The 12,529-nt window shown below is 33.0% G+C and overlaps 2 protein-coding genes and 1 long non-coding RNA gene across 4 annotated transcripts in view; 1 reads left to right on the top strand and 2 right to left on the bottom strand.

Annotated features, from left to right (window-relative positions):
• The window catches only part of LOC148679659 (uncharacterized), a 2,703-nt gene extending 852 nt beyond the window's left edge, over window positions 1–1,851 (top strand). Inside the window, exons 2-3 of the long non-coding RNA XR_015944854.1 lie at window positions 1–1,499; window positions 1,675–1,851. The exon at window positions 1–1,499 is cut by the window's left edge and continues 92 nt beyond it. This is a non-coding gene — a long non-coding RNA (uncharacterized LOC148679659). The remainder of the gene's footprint in view (window positions 1,500–1,674) is intronic.
• ifih1 (interferon induced with helicase C domain 1) overlaps window positions 1–12,529 on the bottom strand; it is a 751,550-nt gene that overhangs the window by 519,714 nt on the left and 219,307 nt on the right. The window lies entirely within an intron of this gene.
• Window positions 1–12,529, bottom strand: part of fign (fidgetin) — a 142,941-nt gene that overhangs the window by 18,516 nt on the left and 111,896 nt on the right.

Here is a 12,529-nt window from a genome sequence, read left to right as displayed (position 1 = left end):
GGACTTGTGGGGGAAACCAGAGCACACAGATTAACTCACTTATTTTCAGTAAAGTCAACTAATTGCTTTAAAAACAACAGGTTTACTTATTTTCAGTAAAACTAACTAGTTGCTTTAAAATCAACAAATTTACTCACTTAGTAAAGTCGACTAATCGCTTTAAAATCAACAGATTTACTCACTTTAAGTAAAGTCGACTAATCGCTTCAAAATCAACAGATTTACTCACTTTTAATAGTAAAGTGGACTAATCGCTTTAGAAATCAACAGATTTACTCACTTTAAGTCGACTAATCGCTTTAAAATCAACAGATGTACTCACTTTTAATAGTAAAGTCGACTAACCACTTTAAAATCAACAGATTTACTCACTTTTAATAGTAAAGTCGACTAATCGCTTTAAAATCAACAGGTTTACTCACTTTTAATAGTAAAGTCAACTAATCGCTTTAAAATCAACAGGTTTACTCACTTTTAATAGTAAAGTCAACTAATCGCTTTAAAATCAACAGATTTACTCACTTTTAATAGTAAAGTCAACTAATCGCTTTAAAATCAACAGGTTTACTCACTTTAAGTAAAGTCGACTAATCGCTTTAAAATCAACAGATTTACTCACTTTTAATAGTAAAGTCAACTAATCGCTTTAAAATCAACAGGTTTACTCACTTTTAATAGTAAAGTCGACTAATCGCTTTAAAATCAACAGATTTACTCACTTTTAATAGTAAATTCGACTAATCGCTTTAAAATCAACAGATTTACTCACTTTTAATAGTAAATTCGACTAATCGCTTTAAAATCAACAGATTTACTCACTTTTAATAGTAAATTCGACTAATCGCTTTAAAATCAACAGGTTTAATCACTTTTTATAGTAAAGTCGACTAATCGCTTTAAAATCCACAGATTTACTCACTTTTAATAGTAAAGTCGACTAATCGCTTTAAAATGAACAGGTTTACTCACTTTTAATAGTAAAGTCGACTAACCACTTTAAAATCAACATGTTTACTCACTTTTAATCGTAAAGTCGACTAATCGCTTTAAAATCAACAGATTTACTTACTTTTAATAGTAAAGTCGACTAACCACTTTAAAATCAACAGATTTACTCACTTTTAATAGTAAAGTCAACTAATCGCTTTAAAATCAACAGATTTACGCACTTTTAATAGTAAAGTCGACTTATCGCTTTAAAATCAACAGGTTTACTCACTTTTAATAGTAAATTCGACTAATCGCTTTAAAATCAACAGGTTTACTCAATTTAAGTAAAGTCGACTAATCGCTTCAAAATCAACAGATTTACTCACTTTTAATAGTAAAGTCGACTAATCGCTTTAGAAATCAACAGATTTACTCACTTTAAGTCGACTAATCGCTTTAAAATCAACAGGTTTACTCACTTTTTATAGTAAAGTCGACTAATCGCTTTAAAATCAACAGATTTACTCACTTTTAATAGTAAAGTCGACTAATCGCTTTAAAATCAACAGGTTTACTCACTTTAAGTCGACTAATCGCTTTAAAAATCAACAGATTTACTCACTTTAAGTCGACTAATCGCTTTAGAATCAATATTTACTCACTTTAAGTCGACTAATCGCTTTAAAATCAACAGGTTTACTCACTTTTGATAGTAAAGTCAACTAATCGCTTTAAAATCAACAGGTTTACTCACTTTTAATAGTAAATTCGACTAATCACTTTAAAATCAACAGATTTACTCACTTTTAATAGTAAAGTCGACTAATCGCTTTAAAATCAACAGATTTACTCACTTTTAATAGTAAAGTCGACTAATCGCTTTAAAATCAACAGATTTACTCACTTTTAACAGTAAAGTCGACTAATCACTTTAAAATCAACAGATTTACTTACTTTTTTAATAGTCAACTAATCACTTTAAACTCAACACAGGTTTACACTCTTTAAAGTCAACTAATCACTTTTTACAGAGTATGAAGGAAAATAATTTAAACAAATATATACAATATATAAGTAACTATTCAAAAACAAGTTCCTGAAGTTGATTTAAAGCAAAAGTGAAATATTAAATAATATTTTATTCAAATCATTCATGCAAAATAAAAAATGCATTGATTTTTAAATAGTTAAACAGCCCTTTATACAATACAGATTGCCTCAAAGCATCAAACGGCATCAACTTCCCGAACTAAACACCAGTTGCATGCTTTGCTGTTGTGGAGTTTATACAAACAAAGCGATTCATTTGCAACTTTTCCCCATCAAGTGAGCGATCTGAATGATTAAAGATGCTCCATACTTCCTCACCTATTACAGGCTGAAAGCTGACAGTAATTACTGATCATCAGCGCTCGTCTAATGGCTCTGTTAGTTCTAGTGATCAACACACACACACAGGAGTTGGAGAGCCCAGCGCCGATACACTGCAGTGTGTAATTTCAGACACTGTGATCATGGCCAATGAGACAGAGAAGCTGACCTTTTTCGGATCTATTAATCTGGCGAGCCTCGGCCGATTTTAAGCAAACAGCGGCGGCCTCGCGCTCTGTCTGTCCAATTTCCCAGAGCGTAAATTGGACAGCCGCTCGCACCATTCTCAATTCATTACTGTGCTGCTGAAAGGAAGCTATGAGGTGTGTGTGTGTGCGTATATGTGTGTGTGTGTGGAATAGAGATGTGCAGCTTGGTCATTCTGACTGCTCGAATACTCAACAGATAAATCAGACGAGGATGTTGAGCGACGGACTTCTGTCTGACACCATTTCAGTTGTTCATTTATTCACATATTGATGCAGAAACGACAACTTGAGCCAATGCACTGCACCTTTCGTCATTTGTAATGCTGCTTTCATCTCGTAAAAGTGTATAAATATATATATATATATATATATATATATATATATATATATATATATATATATATATATATATATATATATATACACATAAATATATATACATAAACCACGGCGAATGAAGTTCTGCACAAGACTTTTGGCCAGCGGAGAAATTAAAATGGTCGTGCCCAACTGAGTCTGGTTCTCTCAAGGTTTTTTTTCTTCACTCCCATCAGGTGAAGTTTTTTTTCCCTCTCCGCTGTCGCCACTGCCTCACATGGTTCAGGACTGGTAGAGCTACGCATCGATGAATTTGCTCTTCAGTGTTTGAACTCTCAGTAATGATTAAATCACACTGAACTGAGCTAAACTGAACTGAACTGAACTTAAACACTAAAACCTGAACCACACTGTTCCAGTTACTGAACCACACTGTTCCAGTTACTATGACCATTTATGTGAAGCTGCTTTGACACAATCTACATTGTAAAAGCGCTATACAAATAAAGCTGAATTGAATTGAATATATATATATATATATATATATATATATATATATATATATATATATATATATATATATATATATATATATATATATATATATATATATATAACTGACTTACTTGAGAAGCAAGGAATTATTATTTAATATAGTGATAAATTATAATAATATATTTTATATAGTAATATATTATTTTATAATATTGTCACGATACTGAAATTTCTAACTTTAATATGATTCCTTGAATAATATCGAAATGTCATGCCATTTTCGATACTGTGCCAAATTTCACTAAGGTGGCTAGTTATTTTTATTTTTTATTTTTTTTCATTTTTGTATTTTTAATTTTTTTAAAGTAAGATCGTATCACGTTAAATGTTCCAGCTTTGAAAATGATCGAAATATAGATTATTTTTTTTAACAACACTCTTATATTATATTTTTGCTATTGACCCTTTAAGACAGGGGTGGCCTGAACCAATTAATTAGGACCAATTAATTAGGACCTGAACACCACGTGGTAATTACAGGCAGGTGTGTTTGATTTGGGTAGCAACTGAAATCTGCAGGAAGGTGGCTCTACAGGAACAGGGTTTTCCACCGCTGCTTTAAGACCTGCCATAGAACAAAAATCGACAACTTCAGCCAATGAATTGCACCTTTTGTCATTTGTGAAGCTGTTTTTAATCCTGTAAAAGTGTATAAAGATCCATAAAAATTGACTCACTTGAGTAGAAATCATTACATATTATTGTGTTTTCACGATACTGCAAGGAATTCTAAACAAACTAAAATCAAAATAGAATTGATTGCATGTTTCTTTTGATAAGAAAAATACTTGCACTATCATATTTGTGCTTATGTTTTCATTTATATATTAACCCTTTAAGACCCGCCATAGATTGGAAACGACAACTTCAGCCAATGCATTGCACCTTGTGTCATTTGTAATGCCATTTTCATCTTTAAGTGTATAAATGTTTATGAAAAACAGACCTACTTGAGAAGAAAAGAAGCATTATGTATTATAGTGTTGTCACGATACAGGAATTTTTAACTTTGATACGATACTTGGAAAATATCGATATTCAATACACTTTTGAAACTGCGCCAAATTTAGGTATTTTAATTTAGAATTTAATTAAAACCAAAATACAAGTAATGACATTTTTGTTTTGATAAGAAATATACTATTATATTAAATTTGCTATTAGCCCTTTAATAGCTGCTATAGAGTGAAAAAAAAACAACTTCATCTAATGCATTGTATCTTTTGTTCTTTGTAAGGCTATTTTTATCTTGTAAAAATGTATAAATGTCTCTACAAAACAGACTTACTTGAGAAGCATGAAATGATTACATTTATTATTATGTTGTAGTGTTGTCAGGGTACTGGAATTTCTTACTTTGATACGACACCTTGAAAAATACTGATATTTGATACCATTTTTGATACTGAGAGGAATTTTGCTAAGATGGTTAGTTTGTAATTTATTTTTACACTGTAAAAAATGGCCGTGATTTCAACGGTAAAAAAACTGTAAAAATGCTACAGTAAAAATCCGTAACCTGGTTAACGGTATGTTTCCTTAATATATACGGCGAATAAACTTAAATTTACTTTCCTAGAATGCCCTGCATGGCACATAACTTTTTATGCATTTTATTGACATTAATATGGATATTTTTAGCTGTTTCCCCATCAGTTAAGTACATTAGAGATTTATGTTACATCTAATGTTGATAAACAATGTTTATTTCATGACTTTAATTTTATGCGTGTTACCGTACTGGTGTTTAGCAGCTGTGTGAATGACTCTGAGCACCTTCTATATGCTGATACTGTTTTCTGCCTGTGGGAAAAGTTGATTGTGATGAGCATTGGCTCATTATGTAACTTCCTCATCACCACCTGCATGTGGCTGTGCTAACATGTCTAACTGTGTAACAAAAGATGTGTAGATGTCGGTCATTCAAAATACAGACATATTACCTCTATAAATTAATAAAGTACGGTAGTTTACCGTAAAAATGATTAATTACTTTTACGGTTTGTACCGTGTTTTTAACGGTAAAGAACTGGCAACCACAGCTGCAGTTTTTTTACTGTAAATTTTATGGATTTATTTTTTACAGTGTATATCATTTTTTAAAAAAAGGCAAGATCATTTTAAACATTCCAGTATCGATATTTATCGAAATATTGACAACACTTTTACATCAAATTAAGTTTATGGTATTAACCTCTTAAGGCCCAAGGTGCTTTTTTACATGCATTTTTTATTTCTCTTTGCTATTTGGGCTTATTGGAACCCAATTACAATAAAAACCCAAGTATCATCTTTTAATATGATGTACTTTTAGAGAAAAATTATGTCCATATATGTGGACTCATGGTCTAAAACACTTTTTCCAGACTGTTTTGTAATGCATATTTAACATAGAAAAATTCTTTGACCATGTTTTGATTATCAAAGGGTAAAAATCTACATTTTTTCCCATTTTGGAGAGTTACAAAAAGGTGTTTGGGACATTTCATATGCTGCAAAATTTTGCAGGATAACACTGTAAGTCTGTAACAAAATATAAAACATTCAAAGTATTTAAATAGCCACTTAAGAGCTTAAATGTGCTGTCCACGTATGTGGCCACTAAGCCCTAGGAGGTTAACCCTTTACAACCTTCAATAGAGAGGAAAAGACACCTTCAGCCAATGTATCACATCTTTGTAAAGCTGTTTTGTTCTTTGTAAAAGTTTATAAACATCTATCCGCTTGTTAAGTGGTGACGTGTTTGTGACGTATGTAATACTGTTTCCGGGTCCAAGCCGCCACTCATTTGAGTTGAGAAATTATTTGTTTATGATCACTTTTAATTCATATCACACATTAAAGTTAATTTTATATAAAGTCATAGTGTACACAACAATCTCTGGGCTTTGCTGCATCAAAAATACCAACATTTTAACAATTTATAAAAAAATGAATCACTTTCTGGCCATCGGATATTAGGCATGGACATATATACTGCGATCGTGATTTTCGAAAGTATTAAATCGCTTTGTAAACGTTTATTATTCATGAGTCCCCATACAGGTAAATAGAGCGCTTGGACCCAGAAGCCGCTTCGCGTGATGTCACACTTAACAAGAAAAAAACAAACACTTACTTGATAAGCAAGGAATCATTACGCATCAGTGTCGTCATGGTACTGGAATTTCTAACTTCTAACTTGAGACGATAGCTTGAAAAATATCAATATTCGATACCATTTTTTGTTACTGCGCAGAATTTCGCTATTCAATTTTTAATAAACTAAAACTAAAATGCAATTAATTGTGTTTCTTTTGATAAAAATATACTGAGATAAAAAAAGAGAATAGTTTTTAACATACTTTTATCTTAAAAAAAGCAAGATCGTAACATTTTAAATATTCCAGTATTGACGCTTATCGAAATACAGATTTTTTTTGACAACACTATTATATTATTTAAAGTTTATGATATTAAGCCTTTAAGACCTGCCAAAAAACAATTCATCAGAGTATTCATCTTAGTATTGGTTTAAGCTGTTGCATCAAGCACTGAAAAAATATTCATTACATTTACTAACTTATTTTAAGGTAAGTGGTTGCAAACAATTTATATGGGCTGAATTTAAACAAACAAATTATTTGCTTTATAAATATTATTAATTCACAGCAAGAAGGTTGCTGGCTCAAACCTCGGCTCAGATGGTGTTTCTGTGAGGAGTTTGCATGTTCTCCCGGGTGCTCCGGTTTCCCCCACAGTCCAAAGACATGCGGTACAGGTGAATTTGGTAGGCTAAAATGTCCATAGTGTGTGTGTGTGTTTCCCAGAGATGGATTGTGGCTGGAAGGGCATCTGCCACGTAAAAAAAAAAAAATAAATAAAAATAATAATAATAATAATAATAAAAAATAATAATAAATGGATAAGTTGGCGGTTCATTCAGCTGTGGCAACCCCGGATTAATAAAGGGACTAAGCCAACAAGAAAATGAATGAATGAATGTTATTATTATAAATGTTCTACTTAATCTGTTGTTTACATTCAGCCCATGTGATTTGTTTGCAACCTTTTACCTTAAAAAAACAACAACAAAGTCCAATTAATCATTTTGTCAGTGAGTATACAACACATTTTAAATGTTTAATTTGACTTCAGTCTGTTTGTTTACTTCAATGAAACATTTAAAACCCTTTTTAATTCATTCCAGTTGACATTTCTACTAAGTGCTCATGGATTGTCCTAGACTATACCCATGCATGCGATCATTTGCAGCATATAAAGTCTGCTTTTGCTGGTTCTGGCTCTGGCGTTCGGTGCGGTTAGCCCTAGGAGGAAGCTGTCATAATTGAAACGTGGCCTAATCAGACTCATTACCATTTTGGGCAATTTGCACCACCAAAGATGCTTATTAGGTAACTGTGTTTAATAAAGCGCTCTTTAGAAAGCTAACAGTAATGAGCTCTTTAAAGTCAGCTCGGAGTGTGATTACGCCAGTGGAAGTGTTTAGCCTGCCGCGCACAGACTGCAACATTTAGTCTTGTGCAATGTCATAATTAAGCCATGCAACCTGCTTTCACTGCCTCACAATGGACGCGGCCTGTAAAACCCAGGAAAATATTTATAATTACTGATCATTACAGCCCAGGGATTTTTTTTTATCTGCAGATGTAAACACAATTATGAGAGCCTCTTGCTTTCATGTGCCTCAAACAGAGGACTCCATATGACAAGCGTGCAAATAGTGTGGACACACATTAATTACGTTTATAAATAAAAACAAGCTCGCGTTTTGCGTTTCAGATCTCTCTCGCTCGCTCTTTTCTCCTTTATCTGGGATGCGAGTCTGGGATGTGCTTCTAATTCAATCGCTACTAGAAATCATTACGGCAATTCATCTTACGTATCAACTTAAAAGGTAATTTGAAAATCCATGTCGTCCTCGTTCAAATGCTGCCAGAGAGCAGAGGTCGTCGTTTAGCCCCTAATTTACTCAAGAAATTTAGTCAAGGCCTTCTAACTGCACTATTGTCCTGAGCGCTCGAGTGCTGGCTGTGATGGAGGACCACACTGATGGAGGGTTAGACTCACTTCTGACTATTGAAGTGGAAGATACAAAGGAAGGAGGGAAGAATGGAAGGAAGGATGGATGGATGGATGTACAATGGATAGAAAAATGTATGAAATAATGGATGGATGGATGGATGGATGGATGGATGGATGGATGGATGGATAATGCATGGACGGATGTACAATGGACAGAAAAATCGATGAAACAATGAATAAATGGACATTAATAAAAACATTAATGGAAGAAAAAAATGGACAAATAAATGGATGAAAGGATGGATGAAAAAAATAGATGAATGAATGACCAAAAAAATTATGAAAGAGGACGGATGGATAGAGGTAAAGAAATAAGGATGAAAGGATAGATGTATTGATGTATAATGGACAGAAAAATAAATTAAATAATGTATGGATGGATGGAAGAATGGATGGATGGACAAATAAATGGATGAAAGAATGAAGGCAAGGATGGATGGCAAAATAGATGAATGGATGACCAAAAACAAAAAAAAATTATGAAAGAAGGGTGGATGGAAAGAAGGTAGGAAGGATGGAAGAGGAAGGAAGAAAGGACAGATGGATGGATGTACTATGGACAGGGAAATGGATAAAAAAATGGATAGATGGAAGAATGGATGAAAAAAATGGATGGATGGATGGATGGATGGATGGATGATATAAACATGGATGAAAAACTGGATGGACAAATAAATGGATGAAATAATGGATGAAAGGATGGTAACAAAATAAATGAATAGATGAAAGGATAGATGACCAAAAAAGGTGAAAGAAGGATGGATAGATGGATGGATGGATAGATTGATGGATGGACAGAACCATGGATAAAAGGATGGATGAAAACAAAAACAAAAAATCCATGAAAGATGGGTGGATGAATGAATGGATGGAAGGAAGGATAGATGGATGGATGGATGGAGGTACAATGGACAGAAAAATGGATGAAATAATGAATGGAAGAATGGTTGAAAAGATAGATGGATGGCTAAACAGAAACATGGATAAAAGAATGGATGGACAAATAAATGTATGAAAGAATGATTGGATAGACTAATTAATAAAATGAAGGATAACAAAATAGAAGAATGGACGACCAAAAAAAAAATGATGGATGGATGACCAAAAAAAAACTGATAAAAGAAGGATATTGAATGGATAATAGATGGAAGGAAGGATAGATAGATGAATGATAGGAATTAAGGAAGGACAGATAAATAGATGAAATAATGAAAGAATGGATGAAAAAATGTATGGATGGAGAGAAAAATGGATAAAAGGATGGATGACAGATGGATGTACAATTGACAAAGAATGGATGAACTTATGGAAGGAAGAATGGATGAAAAGACGGATGGATGGATAGAAACATGGATGAAAGGATGGACGACCAAAAAACAGATGGATAGATGAAAGGAGGGATGACCAAAAAATAGATAAAAGAAGGATGGATGAAGGGATGGAGGGAAGAAAGGAAGGATAAATGGATGGATGTACAATTAATAGAAAAATGGATGAAATAATGGACTAATGAAAAGACGAATTGATGGATAGAAAGATGAATGACAGAATGGATGGATGGAAGAATTAATAAAAGCATGGATGACAAAATAGTTTAAAGCATGTCCACAAAAACAGATGAATGGATGAAAGAGTGGAGGACCAAAAAATTAATGAAAGAAGGATGAATGGATAAAAAGATAGGTGGATGGACAGAAACATGGATGAAAGAATGGAGGGACAGAAACATGTATGAAAGGATGGATGACAATGGATGACCCAAAAATGGATGGATGGATGGATGGATGGATGGGTGGAAGGACAGAAAAATGAATGAACGAATGAATAAATGGATGAAAAAATACATATAAAAAATGTTATTAAAAAATGGATGGATGGATGGATGGATGGATGGATGGATGGATGGATGGATGGATGGATGGATGGATGGATGGATGGATGGATGGATGGATGGATAGATAGAAGAAAAAAATGATTGGACTGAAAAATGTATAAATGGATGGATGAACGATGGAAAAAAATGAATGGATGAACAGATAAATGGATGGATAGAATGAAAAAAATTAAATAATCTAAATCCAGATTCACCCATTAAAAGAATCAAGAATCAAATAAAAAATGTAATTGAATCAGAATCAAATTCAATCAGAGTATCTGAATCGCTATCCAACTCTTACAAATATTACAACAACGATGGATAGAGGGAACAGAAAACCAAATGGATGGAGAGAGAGAAAAAAAAACAAATAATCTACTAAATTCAGATTAACCCAATTAAAAATCAAATCAAAAAATATAATTGAATCAGAATCAAACTGAATCAGAGTATCTGAATAGCTTTCCATCTGTTATGAAAATTACAACAACCATAAATGGATAGAACAGAAAACGAATGGATGGACTGTAATGTACACTCATCCAATTAGGAATCAAGAATCAAATTTAAAAATTGAATTGAATCAATATCTAATTGAATCGCCATCTGTCTGCTACGAATATTACAACAAGGATAGATGGATGGAACAAAAAACAAATAGATGGAGAGATATAAACGACAGAATAATCTGCTAAATCCAGATTCACAAACTTAATCAAAAATCAAATAAAAAAAATGAATTGAATCAGAATCAAATTGAATCAAAGTATCTGAATCGCTATCCATCTGTTGCGAATATTACAACAACGATATATGGTAATTGCATCAAGGTATCTGAACTGATATCCATATATTACACATATTTCAACAACAATAGACAGATGAAACAGAAAACGAATAGATGGACAGAGGAAAAAAAAGAAACGCATACCCAGAATCATGAATCAGAATCATTTGTATATGACTCTTTCCTCATTCAGTCTTTGCTAATGAGTTAATGACCAACAGCATCAAATGAAGAAACACACCTGCAGAGTCACACTACCTTCTGGGTGCGCTAATTTAATCAAGCCGTGTAAACACAATTAATCAATTAATTACTCTTAAACGCATGTCAGGGACTGAAGTCCATCATTTAGCGATTTGGGTAATTGTGGGAGCGAGAGCAGAGACATGACAGGGAAATAAATGGGTCAATGACAAATACACGGCCAGAAAGTCTACAACAAAATAAAACACTGTACAAACACAGACTCCAGGTGCTGTATATATCTACACAGGCCTGCGTTTGTAGCACATCACCACCAATAGCAGCACGCCACTACAAAGTCACAGCTAGTCTGAATAAGGCATCAGTTGGCGTTTCTGTGTGGAGTTTGCATGTTCTTCCCGTGGGTTTCCTGCAGGTGCTCCGGTATCCCTCAGTCCAAACACATGCGCTATATGTGAATTGAATAAACTTAATTGGCAGTAGTATGAGTGTGAATGTGCATGAGGATGTATGGGTGATTTTCAGTACTGGGTTGCGGCTGGAAGGGCCTCCGCTGCATAAAACATATGATGGAACAGTTGGCGGTTCATTCCGCTGTGGCAACCCCTGATAAATAAGAGACTAAATAAATATTTTCCGTTTTTCTCTAATCATATTACAATAAAACAAAAGCTTATATTGTTTTGTTTTTATTATGAAAAATCTTTTTCCTTTATTGTGGTTTCATTGTCTAAACATGTTTTGAGCCCTAAAAAAAAGATCAACATTTAATTTAATTGAATAAATATTTAAACAAATAAATAGATTTAAAAAAAAAAACCTCACAATTCTAGTTTTATTTTATTGTTAATTATATTCTTTAATTAGTTTAAGTTTAAATTTTCCATTTTCATTTTAGCAAAAATTTTAGTAATGCGAGTCAGTTTACGTCATTTTTATTATATTAAATTTATCTTTTTTTTTTTTTTTTTTTTTTGAGTACACTACCCGACAAAAGTCTTGTCGTCTATCCAAGTTTTAGGAACAGCAAATAATACGTGACTTTTAGTTGATCATTTGGTGTCAGAAGTGGCGTATATGAAAGGCAAAGGCCTCTAGATTACGCTTATTTTATCACAATAAAATATAATCATGACTTGATTTTTAATTATGTATGGCAGTAAGGTCTGACTTTGCTTAGTAAAAAGTCTGGTC

This window comes from Danio rerio, chromosome 9 (genome assembly GCF_052040795.2).
Source record: "Danio rerio strain M-AB ecotype USA chromosome 9, GRCz13ab, whole genome shotgun sequence".
Lineage (NCBI taxonomy): Eukaryota > Metazoa > Chordata > Actinopteri > Cypriniformes > Danionidae > Danio > Danio rerio.
This window is presented reverse-complemented; position numbering and strand designations above follow the sequence as displayed.